General features: G+C 27.4%; 1 protein-coding gene across 10 annotated transcripts in view; it reads left to right on the top strand.

Moving 5' to 3' along the window:
* LOC129615582 (transcription factor Sox-2) overlaps positions 1 to 17,565 on the top strand; it is a 163,026-nt gene that overhangs the window by 40,167 nt on the left and 105,294 nt on the right. The window lies entirely within an intron of this gene.

Below are 17,565 nucleotides of genomic sequence, written 5' to 3'. Positions count from 1 at the left end.
TAGGTTACACGCCCGTTGGTAAAGGACAACGCTGTAATCCCGGCATTTCTGAGGAGGCCAGATGGTTAAGTTACTGAGATATTTTTAGGTATTGTTGGAGGTCACAATAGATCTATATTTTCTGCTCACTGTGCGCGGTTACCCTTACAATCTACAACATACGCATAGGTTCGTGTTATATATCAAATTCATCATTTACGCCTCTTTTTTTGCCATACATTTTTTTACCAGTGCATATAAAACATTATCTGTTTCTTCACTAGATTTTCTATTGTTTTTATATATAAGCGATTTCAAATTAATAAGTTTTCGAGGTCAATCTTAGGAAGTTAGCCGATTTCATTGATTTCAGAAAAATGCAATTTGTTTAAATATGGGTTTCATTAAGTTTATTGTACTGTGTTAATTAAGCATAAATATTTAATGCGATTTTTCCGATTTTTTAAAAGTCGTTGAGCGCACTCTCTTGGATTTTCAGAATCGTTATTAAAGTATGTATGCAATAAAAATATAATATAGGGAAATTATTATATCTATGAAATTTTAAATTGAACTACAATAGTTGGTCAATATTGTTAGCTACAATAATTCATATTAAAAATTGATAATAAAAAATGTATAGAAAAATAATAAATTTTGATATCATTGTGTAATGTATGAGTATAAAAATTAGAATTATTGTATATTAAATAGTGCACTAAATGTAACGGTATTAATGGTATTCTGGCATAAAATTCGTTTTATAATCAATTCTATATACATGATAATAAAATTATATAAGGATATTCAATTGTATGTAAAATGATAATATAATTATATGAGGTAGATATTTGAATTACGTTTTATACTGTTCGTAAGTTTTCAGAATTCTTCCTCCTTAAAATATCCTTTAACTACAATCTATACAAGAAAAATTTTTATTATAAGTGTGTATAATATTATTATTATATTTTCATGCTAAAGCCTCAATTTTAATAAGATTTTAATATTTGATAATAAAAATATTAATAAAATTACATTAATATTAATTAAGTATTTTACGAAATTATTATTATTCTTTTTTTAATTCGAATTTCCTATTACAATTTCAACCCATTTCAAACATTTGATATTTTTCTTTTGTGGTAACCTGTCAATTAAAATACTTATTACTTAATATTATACTTTTATAAATGTCTGATAGGCGTATATTAAAATGTCAATTAATGACTGTATTTAAGCACACATATTTGAAACACTTATATCTCATGTATCAATATTATTTAATTAGAAACTACAAGAATATTAGAACTAAATTTCTGAAAATTACATACATGTGTTTATTCAAAAAGCCTATATCCACCGAATTTTTTTTTGGTCAAACTCAAATAAAAATAATAAAAAAAGAAAAATAATTTTATAATTGGGTGTCAAAAATAATGATCTTAAAATAAATTGCTGACAACTTATTTGTCAACAACAACATTTCATTTATTTTTACTTGTTTTTAATGTTGTTTTGATTTAGTAAATATTTGATACCTATAAACATACACACATTAGTACACTATTTATTTTAATACGCACATATAAAATTACTTGAGTTCAATAAGTACATTTACCCCCAGCTAAGAGTTGAAGTACTATTTACATATATATTTTTTTTTTGGTTTGGTTTTGTTTAAGCGCCAGTCATTAAAAATTAATAGAATATACCAAATGGGCGGTTCTAATCTCATATTTTATATATACGCTTATAATTGAATTTGGAAACAAAGTATTATAAAATATGAAAAAATCTCATATATAATAATAATAATAAAAGAACATGTTTGTAAGTTGTTGTTGTGTAAATAATAATAACTTAAGCACCCTTAATATGCGATACAAAATATTCGAATACCACATAAACCTTATATGTACGTATTATTGTATGTAAAACTATTAATGAGCACATGTTGATCTTACATTCTGTTCCATAACTAAATTGTATTAATTTATATAAGTGCGTAGTTGAGTGTGTTGCCTGTGTATATAAGTATATGGAAATGTCAAAATGATATCCTTAAATGTACCACAGTCAATTTTGAAAGTACTGTATAGCGTGTGTTTAAAGATCAAAACAATAAAATATTAGAAAGTATGTACGATATTTTTCCATTGTAGTTAACAACAAAAAACTTGGGCTGAAATATTTGTGCTTAAAAAAATATTCGTCCAAACAACCGAAAAAATTTCAAACAAAATTGTATCAAAAATAAACTTGAAACGTTATTAATTTGTTTTGACTGTAATGAACACCCCGAAAATATCTTAAGAGTTTTGTTTATTTTCATGTTGACAATGTTGATTTTGCCGCTACATCAAAATGTTGAAAAATGAGAAGCAAAAAAAAAAAACAAATAAAAACGAGAAAAAAATAGAGTTGACCTTGTCAACTCTGAGATACCCGTACGAATTTGTTATCCTATGTGCGAATAACTAATGTGCCATAACTAACTATGGGGCAGACTATGACTTTAAGTTGCCGTATTACCATATTAATTTATGCAAAATTTCAGTACTATGTGTTATTCAAAATACTGGTTGTGCCAAACTACTATTGATGTTGTTTGGCAGTTACCAGAAAGAGCCAAGAAATTTTAGCGAATTTTATCAAGCACATCGGCCCTACTAATATACTTACTTGTGTGAAATCTCAATATCACAGCTTTTATAGTTTCTGAGATATAGTCAAATAACTTTTGAAGTTGTATGGCAGGTACCAGAAGAAGCCAAGTAATTTCAACGACTTTTATGAGACACATTGGCCCTACTAATATATTCGTTTGTGTGAAATTTCAATACCATAGCTTTAATAGTTTCTGAAATATAGTCAAACAACTTTTGAAGCTGTATGGCAGGTACCAGAAGGAGCCAAGTAATTTCAACGACTTTTACCAGACACATCGGCCCTGCTAATATATTTACTTGTGTGAAATCTCAACATCACAGCTTTTATAGTTTCTGAGATATAGCCAAATAACTTTTGAAGTTGTATGGCAGGTACCAGAAGGAGCCAAGTAATTTCAACGACTTTTATGGGGCATATTGGCCCTACTAATATATTCGTTTGTGTAAAATTTCAATACCATAACTTTTATAGTTTCTGAGATATAGCCAAATAAATTTTGAAGTTGTATGGCAGCTACCCGAACCGGTACCCCGATCATGTCCAATTTAAATAGGGTTCTGGCACTTACTACAATAAATCATTTGTGAAAATTTGGTGAACTTAGCTCAATTAGTTTTTGAGTTATCGTTCGGACGGACGGACGGACGGACGGACGGACGGACGGACGGACGGACGGACGGACGGACGGACGGACGGACGGACGGACAGACAAAGCTAAATCAACTCAGAATTTGACGCTGATCAAAAACATACACTTGAGTCTATATCTAACACCGTTATTTCTTAGCGTTACAAACGGTAAGGCAAATTTAGTATACCCTTCGAACATACGTTCGTACGGGTATAATAAAGAAGACGGTCAACGGTTTTAAGTTAAACCAAAATATGACACGTGCGGGTGATGTCGAATTTGTTTTTATTTTTTTTGTTTTAATTTTTGTTGATTTTTTCTGACATTTTTGACATTTTGTTTATTAGTTTTATCAAAAAAAAATTATGTTACAATTTTGACCTTTCAAAATCAAACATTATTTTTAAATTGTTTTGATATCCAGAAGTATGACCAAAAAAAAAGGCCACTCCGCAAAATATACCCATGTACATATGTACATGGTCATTACACGTGGTTATTTTATTTTCTTATGTTCATTTATTTAAGAACAAAAAATTCTAAATTTAAAATTCTTTAATTAAAAAATGGTTTAAGAAGTGCGATCGAAATGCGGTCCCATGCTTGAGATTTCAAAGCAAGACCTTGCTTATGATTTCAACAAGAAACCCATCTGTTTATCCATAAGAGAAATTACTTATTTTTGTTTTAAAGTGGGGTTCCGCACAAGATTTTAACAGAGGGACCAATCTGTTCGCCCATAAGAGAAGTAATTTATTTTAAAGCGGGGCCCTGAATAAGATTTCAAGAAGGTAACCAATCTGTTTGAAAACGAATTCGTGCCTGTCTGAAAGGCAGGAATACACTAATTTAAAGTGGAAGGCACTTAATTTAAGGTTTTAATTAATAAAGTCGCTTCGCTAATCATTCGGTTTATAATAAAAAATAATTGATAATTAATTAAATAAAATTTTAATTGTAAATTTGTTACTAATGCTATTTAATTTTTATTTCCACTCAACATATGTGCAAATGTACAAACATACGTACATTAGTTATTGAGTATATAAAATTAAAATTAAATTGAGTTGGTGTTTACCCTTCTAAAAGATCATTACACCTTTTTTGTTTTGCGATTTCAATTTTCCCATGTATAAAATTTTCTGTATATTATTTACCTTCCTTGTTATTTAATTCAGTTGTTTTTTTTTTCAAATTTGAAAACTCGTAAAAAAAACATGTGTATGTACTTTGTATGTAAATTTGATTAATAATTTTGCCGACAATTTTTTTCTTATTTTTTGAAAATTCCAAAACAATAATTAAAAAATTGTGGAATTTATTTAGGTAGACTCAAATATACTTAAATATAAAATCTTGTGATATTTTACCGAAATGCCAATATTTCCGTAATTGTCATAAAGTTGAATTTTCTTACACTAGGTACCTACACTTATAAGAAATAATCAAAAATTGAACCCGTTCGCCATATGTGCATATTTATACAAAAAATTCATACGTAAACATATATACATACACGAGTATGTATATGAATTTTTTGCCGACAATAAAAAATAAATAAGAAAAAAAAATCTATATTTTTTTTACTAAAATTTCACCTGTTGAGTTTTTTTTTATTTATTAATTTTCAAAATCATTAATCAATCAAAGAAAATATTTTCAGTATTTGCTTATTTACATTAAGGTATGTAGATGATTGTGTGTAGAGGGTATATAATCAAATGTACCCGTATATACGTACTTATATACATATATACATATATACATGCATATTATGTACCTATACAATTATCAAGTAATTTTTAAATACTTAAAAAATTACGACCTGAACAAATATCGTTATTGAAAGTTTTTTTCTTTATAAAAAAATAATATTAAAAAACTGAAAAAAGTTTAACGATGCCGACAAAAAAAACTCTAATTTATTTGCATAACATTTTGCTTTTTTTTTGCTGTGTTTTTCTCATTTTCTTTTAAATACTGTTATATTGGCATATTTGTTTATAATATGGTGTTAGTTTGTATGTTAATTGTACAGATTCAATTGTGCAAATTTCACTCGTAATAATTATTATTTATTCGTTTCATATCACTCATAAGTGATAAATGTACATACATACATATGTATATGCGTTTTTTGCTTAATTATTACGAATGAGTAATATTATCGCTATAATTTAGTGCATACAATATAAAGTTTGTTTTAAAAGTTTATGAGTGTAAAGAGAACAAAAAAATTATATTTTACTAGCAGCAAAAATCAAGAACTGTTAATATAGAGTGGACTAAGAACAAATATCTTGAAGTATTAACCCTCAAGATCTTGTCGTCTTCCCCACAGGATCTTCAATCATTATCGATCTTTATTCTCATCTTCCAGAGTTACTCCCGCATTGTCTTTCCATTTGTTTTAGGAAGGGTTCCGGTTACTACGAGATCTTTGGTCTCATGGAGGTATGATATACATCCCGACCGGCCTGGCCGCATACCCTCTAATTTTTTTCTTTATTCTCTTTGAAACGTGCCCAGCTCTATTGAAAAGGAATAATCCGACATCTTTTTGCCTTTGACGTTCGAGTGTCATAACAGTGTGACTTAATTGTCAAATTTATTAATCCATTCGAAACAACACATCAGCTCAAAAACTACTGCATATATTGTATTTTTATATGAGCATAAAAAGGTCACCTCAACGCTTCAATTGTTGCCTGTCTGCAGGTAAAACAAAATAAATCTGTAACACTTAATAAATATGAATGTTTTGGAATAAATATTATTTCATTACCAGCTTTGATAATTCAAAATAATGTTAAAGTTTAATGTTTAGAATACCTACATATTTAACCTGCACTTCTCTCAATTTTTCAATAATAATAATATTGACGACTTTTAATTAAACAATATCAAAATAATAAATTTATTCAAGTGTGTAGGGTATGTTGAAATGCAAGGAATCCAAGTAATTAACATAAGTGTGCAATGAAGTATGCTAAAATGTTTTTATTATACCATTTCAAATTTTTGTTTTAAATGCAAGTCTCTGATTGTTTTATTACATGCCTTTGCATATGCATATATACGCATTCAAACATTAAATGTCAAAAACTTTTTCCGTTAATGATAAACTCAATTTCCACATTTCCCATTTCCCATAAAAAAAAGATAAACAAAAATAGCAAAAAAATTTTCAGAATTGATTCATTTTTGATGATGACAATTTTATGTTAAACTTTTTGTTTTCTTTAATGTTTTTCAAATCAACATTCATTTAAACATAAAGTACACAAATGTGTACTTTATGTTTAACTTTCTCATTTAATTTAATAACATACGTTAAGAGACCTGGTTGACTGTCGGAAACCGGAAACGGGAAGTCCATCACATATAAGTACATATAATGGTATGGCACCTTTATTCTATTTTCATAACATATATGTATGTAAACCCTTTGGAATAGATGAGAATCTAAAGCTCTCATTTTAGTTCCACTCATCTAAAAAGAGAATGAATTTAATACTATATTATGTATGTACATTTATATTATGCACACCGCTCCCGATTTTTTATCTCTCCTTTTTGGCTAACATATTTTATTTAGATTGAGAATTACTTTTTCAAAGTATATTCGAATCAACCAACCAATATTTTCCAACTAAATTCTCATATAGCTCAGTTATAATGTTATACATTTAGTTTAATTTTATATAATAGTGTTATAATCAGATTGTGAGTGTGTGTACTATACATATATAGCGATATGAGTTGGTAACAACAGTTCTATTAAACTATATAGGCAATGATAATTTAAGTGATGATATGTGATGATGGTAATGATGATGCCATTCTTAATGATTATACAATAATAATAAAAGTAATTGTGATACGGAGCGTAACCAACTGTAAGAAAAATTACTAATGTATTTTCAATGCAAAATATATGTATGTGTGTGTATAAGTACGTGATTTACATTGCATATATTGGATATATGAAAATCATAAATTCAAAAATTGAAAAATCATAAAATTTTGTTCTCGTCGAAATTTTTATCTATTATAAAAGGGTGAAAAGTATTTGCAACAGAAATGAAAAGCGTAACTTATTCTACAGGTGTGTGTGTGTGTGCGTGTAAATTTAAAATTCTACTTTTTATTTGAATAAATGTCATAATATACATTCTTTACGCTATCCTATATTAATTTAATACGTTAGCTACATACATATTCACATATGTATATGAATTTTGTGAATTCTAACTTTATCAATATTTAAATTTTTTTCTTAATATGCCATTACTATAAATAATCAAAAAGGGTTCACATTATGTATTAAGCGCGATAATAAAAATAATCATTGAAAATAGCCAAATCAAATCTATTTATAACAAAAAAAATAAAATCTTTTAAGAGTAAAATTATTTCACATAAAAACAGGGACGTAACCTTAGGTTTTTATCTATTGCAAATATCATAAATTATTTCAGAGCATCATTAAGGTAGTAGTATTGTTAGTTTTATTTCTAATACACATTGATATTATTGAGTTAAAGGTCTCGCTTGATGACGTTTTCGACTTTTTATAGGAAAATAATTATTGTTTTGAGAGAGCAAGGGGGGGGGGGGGGGGTGGGGGGGGCCGCTCATACGTCTTAACGTAAATTTAAATTGTTAAAGAGAGTTACATTAAAAAATTCTTTCTAGTTACTCGTATCTTTTCTTTTAAGTAAATAAACCTACATTATGATAAAGATAGCTGATGTCCCACTTATCGTTTTCGACCAACAGTGGCTGAAGCATGAAATTTTGCATTAGAAAATTGGGTTATTTTTTCGATGTGATTGGTTTGTATGATTCTCTACAACTTGGTCATACATAATTTTCATTTCACACGTATCATAATTTTGATCTCGCACGTATCATGGTAAAGTAATAATTCCCTTGATACACACACCTTGCCTAAAAAATCAAACAATTTTGTACAGCACATTTATTTTAAAATTTTTTAAAAAAAGTTGCTTTTTTTTTAATAGAGCGACACATATACAAAATAAAACATATGATTTTCAATATTCGTTATCACACTATTAAAAGTGATATAATCCTTGTTGTGCTTTATTGTCACAAGAAAAATTGTTAAGATTTTGTACCAGAAAAATATATAGAAGGAAGCCAAAATATTTAAGTGAAAAATTTTAATGTTATGATGGTTGTATGTACATACCTAAGGATAGAGAACATGCATATGCACATTTATAAATTGGATGAACAAATAAATATATTATATGAAATTAATGTAAGAAATTCACCCTTCTTCTTACCCAAAACGAAAAAAAACCCATGAAATAAAAATGAAAGTACATGAAACATTTAAAAAAAATGTTGATAAGTATACAAGACCTAAACTTATACACGGGTTATAATGTACAATCATATAATATAGTGAATTAATATCAAGATCAGAATTTTATATAAAAAAAAAAAGCAAAAAGAGTAGGAATTAAAGTGTTTCATTCAAGGTATACTCAATGTCATAGGTTAATTTTCCTAGTTGTGTTTTGAAGTTGTCTAAGATTTTAAATAAACAATTTAATGTTTCGTTTTCTGAAATTTTTGCCAATATTGGGCAATTCATTTCTTTGTAGCTTCAACGAAATGTTTACTATATCAATAAGGTGTAATGGTAACCGTAAATGTTTTGTTATCACCAAAATACGTTAAATATATTTTGATTGATCATTTTCGAAGTAACCCAATGGGTTCCATTCTTAAGTTTATGTTTTTAAGGTTTTCTTTCTGCACCTAAAAGCATGCAATTTTACAAAATTTTAAAATAATAAGAGAAAACTACAAATGTCACATTGTTTTCTGAAAAAAATGTTTTCAAATTGTTTGATGAAAAATACACTACTTAGAATTGAACAAATCCATATTAATTTTAAATGTCTACAATAATTTCAAATTAATAAACCTGAACACTGTGTATACATGATGACAGTAAAAATGTTTGAATAAAATTTTTGTTGCATTTTTTTTTATTTTGTACCCTTCTTTTTTCCTATGTTTCTTTCTTTTTTTTTTCTAATGATAATGACACTGTTAAAATGGTAATGCTTGTACAAAATACATACACGAGGTACATAACGATTAAAACACGAAAAAAGAAAAGAGAGAAGAAAAAAAAATGTTTAAAAGGAAACATTCATAAAATCCCTTGAGGTTATTGCAAACTGATGTTAAATAGCCTCTAGGGATCCTTATGGCCGGATTCAGGAATATTTTCCTCTGTTGTGTAGATTTTTTATACTTTTCATACTGAGTCTTTTTACACATATGATGGTAGAGTACTCGCTTAGCTTCTGGTTTTTCGTCATTTGAAAATTCTTTTCGATTTTATTATTGCACATAATCGTATATAGTATGTTTATACATATATATATATATTTTATTGATTCGCTTGTTTTTTGATTCCATCAAAAATACTCACAAAGTGTTGTACATATGTGTGTTTGTGGATTTTATATTAGGGACGATATCACATTATTATTATTATTATTATAGGTACATTACAATTTACAACTTATAAAGAAAAAAAAAAGTGTGTATAACTTCTTGTATATTAAAAGAATAAAAATTTTTTGAGAATATTCAAAGCTTTTTGAAACAGTTACATAAAATAATGAATAATGGAGTCAAAACTGATGAATTCCTTTTTTTGTTCTTGTTTTTTTTTTTGTATCTTTTATAATCGTTGATTTGTAAAATCTTTGTTACTTTACTCTTTTATGTTTTAACGTATTTATGCCGAGTATTTTGCTTTTTAATTGTGTACGCCTTTTGGGTATTAAATTGTAAATCATTAGCACCTTATAAGCTTTATATTTACATTAAACTTGAGTCTTTAGAGTGTTTTGTTTTTATTATATAAATAGAAAATTAGAATTGTAATTGTAAAAAAAATGTGATGATAATTGTTATTTTATATATTTTGCAACTTAGAGACAAAATCAATTTTTAACATTTTTATTTCAAGTAAATTAAGTTCATTTTCTTTTAATGATTAATTTATATAGGAAGAAATCTTCTGATTGTGTATTGTAGGAAAATATTCATATACAGTTCTGGTTGTTTATGTGCATGTAGTTGGAATAAAGTTGTTTGGAAGATATTTAACAAAATGTTGAACGAATGAAATTCAAGTTGAAAAATTGAAGAATCGCATTATAAATGTATAGACGGAAATAAAGTTAGTTCTGATTAATCCTAGTTGTAGCGTGAAGTAACAACACGACCTGGCGTGAATTCTCAACTCTAAGCCTATAGAATTCTTTATAATACCTCAAATACTAAAAGCATCTTAACGTTCTCCTTAATCTTATAGTAGATCCCTTATGAACAGTCCGTAGAGCTAGATGCATAGAACTTAATTTCTACACTATATACTTCTCCTCAACTGACAATATTTTCATGATTCAAGGTGTTTTAAATTTCACTCAATTAATTTCTTATCTACTTAAAAAAAAAAAAAATCTTAACCAAATTTGTGAAATTCGATTTTGTTTGAAATTTAAAATTTCATTAATAAACCATTTTATAAAATTCAAAAAGCAATTTCATGCTGAATTTCAATTTTTTTTTTATTTAGAATTTAGAAAACAAAAAAAGGTAAAATTGTTAAATTTCACAAATGTCAAATACACGGGGGTTTTCTTTTCTTTTTAATATTTGTAGTCGAATAGACTAGAATTTGGTAGACAAAAGTTTTTATTTATAAATTAGACAAACAGTCTGAAGCAACTTGAAAATATCGAAGAATCTCAATAGTCACTGTAAGAACATAGTTTTGCTTTTCAAATCCTAATATCTCGCCTTACCTGTTCAAGGAATATTAATATATGAGGTTTATTGAAAATTATTTAATGTCCTTTTTATACCCGTACGAACGTATGTTCGAAGGGTATACTAAATTTGCCTTACCGTTTGTAACGCTAAGAAATAACGGTGTTAGATATAGACTCAAGTGTATGTTTTTGATCAGCGTCAAATTCTGAGTTGATTTAGCTTTGTCTGTCCGTCCGTCCGTCTGTCCGTCCGTCCGTCCGTCCGTCCGTCCGTCCGTCCGTCCGTCCGTCCGTCCGTCCGTCCGTCCGTCCGTCCGTCCGTCCGAACGATAACTCAAAAACTAATTGAGCTAAGTTCACCAAATTTTCACAAATGATTTATTGTAGTAAGTGCCAGAACCCTATTTAAATTGGACATGATCGGGGTACCGGTTCGGGTAGCTGCCATACAACTTCAAAATTTATTTGGCTATATCTCAGAAACTATAAAAGTTATGGTATTGAAATTTTACACAAACGAATATATTAGTAGGGCCAATATGCCCCATAAAAGTCGTTGAAATTACTTGGCTCCTTCTGGTACCTGCCATACAACTTCAAAAGTTATTTGGCTATATCTCAGAAACTATAAAAGCTGTGATGTTGAGATTTCACACAAGTAAATATATTAGCAGGGCCGATGTGTCTGGTAAAAGTCGTTGAAATTACTTGGCTCCTTCTGGTACCTGCCATACAGCTTCAAAAGTTGTTTGACTATATTTCAGAAACTATTAAAGCTATGGTATTGAAATTTCACACAAACGAATATATTAGTAGGGCCAATGTGTCTCATAAAAGTCGTTGAAATTACTTGGCTTCTTCTGGTACCTGCCATACAACTTCAAAAGTTATTTGACTATATCTCAGAAACTATAAAAGCTGTGATATTGAGATTTCACACAAGTAAGTATATTAGTAGGGCCGATGTGCTTGATAAAATTCGCTAAAATTTCTTGGCTCTTTCTGGTAACTGCCAAACAACATCAATAGTAGTTTGGCACAACCAGTATTTTGAATAACACATAGTACTGAAATTTTGCATAAATTAATATGGTAATACGGCAACTTAAAGTCATAGTCTGCCCCATAGTTAGTTATGGCACATTAGTTATTCGCACATAGGATAACAAATTCGTACGGGTATCTCAGAGTTGACAAGGTCAACTCTATTTTTTTCTCGTTTTTAAATTAATCTTTTTTTTTGCAACAAAATAATTCAAACATCAGGAGGTTAACTATAGACTAGGTGAGCATTAATTTTTCTTAAAACCTGTTCCAAAATTTCTAATTACATACATTTTAACAAACATTTAAATATTTTAAAATCTAAAAGTATGTTTAACCGTATAATAAATATAATGTGAAAAATTCTTAAATTTTTTTTATTTAATTAAATGACTTTTAATCCTAAAACTCTACAGGATATCATTAAAATTGCATTTTTATAAACACACACACATACAATACGTACAATATTTAAAAATCTAAAGGTAATATAAAGGTTTTTTTTTTGCTTTTATCGTAATGTAGGGAAATTTTAGTTTCACTAGTGGTGGTACGCATTGTAACTTATAGTAATCTCTCTATAGTCATATTGTATTTAAGAAAGAATCAAAACAAGAAAAGAAAAAAAAAAGAAATAGGGAATTCTTTTCAAAGGTCTTTTTTGATAGGCCAAGTGAAATTGCATTTTTAGATTTTAGATTTCGTTTTTTCATTTGGCGTTTTGATTTTTTTTAAACTAGCTTATTCATCACAACAGGTAATTAGTCAAATGAAATACAAAAAATGTATCCTTTTGTTTGAGGGTAATTTTGATTAAGCACAGGATAACCAAGTATATCATGCAAAAAAAAAAAGGAAAACCTTGTAATATTTGCTCTAAAATTTCTGGAAAAATGCTATAATAATCAATTTTGAGTATATTTTTAAGAAAAGAACACCCATTGTGATTAAAACAAGAGTAAAATTGAGAAATCCTTTTAAGAAACGAGAAGGATTTTTGTGCAAAATACAACGTATAAATAATCTATTAATCTTAATATTGTGATAAAAAAAATTTTTTCTTAAAGAATTTTCAACTTCAATCACAAGAAGTTTTTAAAAATTGCTATTAATTTTTTGTTTAAATTAATTTTATGGATTATGTACTCAGGTACCCAGATGTTAAAATAAATTTTCTTACCAATTATATTTGAGATCTTAAAAAAAAAATCTGAAACGTTGTACCCTTTTCGGTTTTGAAATTCTTTTTGTTTTTATTTTTTTTGCAAGAATTTCTATAATTTTTAAGTTTTTTTTTTCGGTTTAATAATGCAATTATAGGAATTTATTTTGTATTGTCAATGAATAAAAATCTCTTTTTACTTATTATTGTTTTCTTTGTTGTACACTCTCAATTCAAGCAAAATGAGAATGACAGAGTTGAACAGACGCACTGGCGTTAGAAAATGCTTTAGTAAAGTAATTTTGCCTTTTGTTTCTTAGTTAAAGTAAGAATCAGGTTTTTGTTTTCAAAAATTAGTTACATTTTAGCAATTGAAACTTTATTATTAAATTAATTTTCAGTTTAATATGATTTAATTACATATTATTTTGATTTACAATCAGTACATCAAAAATTTGGATAAGAAAGTAGGAGAATCAATGGTCTAAAATGCAAATTGCAGTTCAATAAAATAATTTTTAGGAAAAGATTTGGAATTCTATGATTAAAACTAATCATGTGCTATTAATAAAAAAAAAACAAGCTTCTAGAAAATTGACATCAAATTTTATATTTAATTTTAATAAAAAAAAGTTCAAATTTTTCATATGTCTTATATAATTTCGGAATTAACTAAAAAAATATTGACGAAATTTTGGAAAGATATAGACAAAACAATAAATAAATTCAGATATTATTCGATTTTCATAAAATTTTCCGAATTCAGTTTAGTTTTTTTCGAATTCAACTTTTTACTTTTTTTCTTTATAATTTCGAAACTAATTGAGATACATGAACGAAATTATGTCAGAATATATATTAGACTATAAAGAAACTGAATTTATAATAAACTAGAAAAATTAAAATTTTGACTTAGACGGTTCTGATTTGTGACCGCCAAAATTGATGTTAACAAAATTATTTCAAGTCACAGCATTTAATTAAGAGTAAATTTAATTTAAGTATTTTAATTTTTTTATTTTAATTTTGTATTTTTGTTTTGTTTTCCAAAGCTCCAATTAAAAAATTCCAGAATTCTATAGCTGTTTTCTGATTTTAAGCACTTAAAAATCAGTTTATACTCGTATCAGATCTCTTTAATAAATTATAACACATACCTACTCATTATGAGTTTTTTAATTTAAAAGAAAATATTATAATTTTGTTCTCATTTTCTCATTGAATTCAACAAATACTTAAATAAAGGACATTTGAAAATCGTCTATATTTTTTTCTTTTTTTTATTGAAAATTCTCTTACTACATACATCTACTTTTCCTACCATATGTATATTATATAATACATCAATAAATTATACAATAAAACCATCTAGTAGTTATTTGGAAACAAATGAATTCTTAATGCCATATGAATTGCAATTGAAATCCTTTCTCTCTATTTATAGTGTTATAAAAATATTTTTCCTCTTTTTTTCTTTTTGAGAAAGTGGTTGCACCTGTTGTTCTCTTATATAATAACATATATTTGTACTCTTTTAGTTCTACTCTTTTAGTTCTTTTTTTAAACTATTTTTTCAAAATCAGATATAAACTTAAGTGAATACTTCTTTAAATAGAGTCCTTATGGTGTGTATTTTCGCTTTTTCTCTTTGATATTATTAAAACACATACAGAATAACAAATTTATAATATGGTGTATAATAAAAGAAAGGATCAAAGAGTTAAAATATAATTCACACTTTCATAATATTTGAAATATAAAAGTTTTTATCTATTGATATTTGCGTGTGTGTACGTTTGTATTACGTACGCGGTTATTAATATTTTAATTTGAAAATTAGACATTTGTATTTATGATTTCCCGATAAGTTTTATAGTGTGGTTTTTGCATTTTTCTTTGAAATTCAACACATTTTAGAATTTGCAATTTGGGTAGTGATAGGAAAATATAAAAATGATTCAATAGTTTAAAATGTTTGAGGAAAACTCAGTTATACCTTGAAACTTACTAACAATTTTTGTTAAATTCATAGAACATTATTTCCGCGGCTGAACAGGAACAGGAAATTAGTTACCATAATACTCGTATACTTGTGCAGCTTAATTCTTAACGAATAGACCACACCATTCATTTCATACTCTTCCTCTTCATACCACTCCTTCAGAAGCGAAAGTCTCCTAAATTTGTTACCAGAGCTGAAAGTAGCAATTTTGGGTATACCTAGAAAAAGAACTAGTGAGATACAGATTGAGACGGCTCACAATAATTGATAGCACAAAATCTAGTTATACATTGCGCCTAAAAATATGCAATTTTATTAATAATTTATTGAAAACTATAAATAAGAGCAATTGTATGCCAAGTGTAGCGTTTTTTTTGTATTATTTATACAAGACAAATCCTGCACTGTTCTCATTCGTATAAATTAAACACAAGCAGATATTATCAAAGAGAAAAGCAAAACTATGATCATAAGTTCAGTTACATTTTAAGGTCCTTTTGAAAAAGTAAACATTTACTCACTTCCAATTCTAAACAACACATGCAAAAAAGAAAAATAAAAAACAGAAAAAATTTAGGTTTTTTTGTGCCAATATTTATCGAAGGATAACGAGATGCGATGCGAAATTATAATTTTAATATGTTCACTTCGGCCTATACTACAGTCTCAATACAAAATGTAATGAAAAAGAGTCAACTTTTTATAATATGCTCCTGCACATATATCTACATATATAATCAGGTATAATCAGTTAATATAAGAAAAATATGAGAAAAAGATTAGGTATAAAAAAGTGAAAATAATAAGATAAAGCTACTCAGAGCTTAACGGCGTAAACTAAAATCATATTCCATGAAATTCGCATATGAAAAGACAGATTAGGCTTAATATTTCTCCTTTTTTTTTCTTTTACTTTTTTCGCATTCATTTTAAACGAATGTATTAATTTATTCTGATGGCTGTCATATAAGATCCTTAATGTATATAATATGTTTATATATATAGACATAATTTTATGATGACTTCAAATAAAGGAATATAATGTATATTGTACGAGTGTATATCAAAGTCTTCGGGTATATACCGGGGGTATATATATCCTTACATACTTGATTTTATTTTTTTATATTTATTTGGCATATTATACAAAGAATCTTATAATTCAATATTTTAATTTAGGTTCTTTTTTCCTTACCTATGCCTTATAGACTTTAGAAGGTGTAACGCGTTTTTATTCTATATTCTCATTTTACTTTCTCATAATATTATGTAGACCTTATATGGAATTAGAATTTAAATCAATAAACATATATGCCGGTAATTGTATTCAAAATGATTTAAAAAAATTATACAAAAAGCAATCGTATATATTCAGGGTTTGAAGAAATTGTATTAGAGAAAAATATTAGAGCGTTTATGCGAGATTTAGTTGCGGTTGAATTTTTTATGTTAGATAAAGATAGCAACACAACTTCTTAAGACAATTCTCTGAAAGCTCTATAAGTAGCATGATGCCTCGATTTATTTAAAGGCGGATGTTGCATTTCATTTGTAGAATTCAAACAGTCGCAAAAGAGTTTATCTACTCTAGCAACGTCGATTAATGTAGTAAATGAGAAATCGCTAAACATTTTTCTCCTCCTTCATAATTTTGAACAGCAACAACAGGTGTTTTATGGTTTCTCGATTTTCCAGCGCGTTGCAATTTCTGCAAAAATAGTTATCTAGCCGCAGACCCGTCGATAAGGTAATTATATGACACTATAACCACAACCATAAAACCTCGTGTGAGCGATAGAAGTAATAGTGTATATAGTATTAGTGTACTCAATTTCATATAAAGTCAGATTAGAGAAAGACAGGGTTTTTGCCACTCTGCAGATTGACAGGCTTGTTCATCTACTTTTCGAAATCGAAAAAAACGTCCACTGCTTCTTCTTTTGTTCTGAAATAACGGAAGCACACCACCATTCGTCAATCGAAATGTTTTCGTTTCTTTCTTTGCAAGTTCGTCCTCGCTTTCATTTCTAAATAATCATAAATTTTCACACATCTAACTTATACTAATATGCACCATTTTGAAACATCTATATTAGATTAGTATTTAATAAGGAGATATTTAAAATGCAAGAGAAATGGATTTTCATATTCTGCGAAAATAAAGAAAAAATAATTTTACAATATTAACAAAAAAAAAAACAAAGAGCAAAAAAAAAGGAGTTATTTTTTTTCTAAATAA

Source organism: Condylostylus longicornis, unplaced genomic scaffold (assembly GCF_029603195.1).
Source record: "Condylostylus longicornis isolate FDR11 unplaced genomic scaffold, ASM2960319v2 ptg000005l, whole genome shotgun sequence".
Taxonomy (NCBI): Eukaryota; Metazoa; Arthropoda; class Insecta; order Diptera; family Dolichopodidae; genus Condylostylus; species Condylostylus longicornis.
This window is presented reverse-complemented; position numbering and strand designations above follow the sequence as displayed.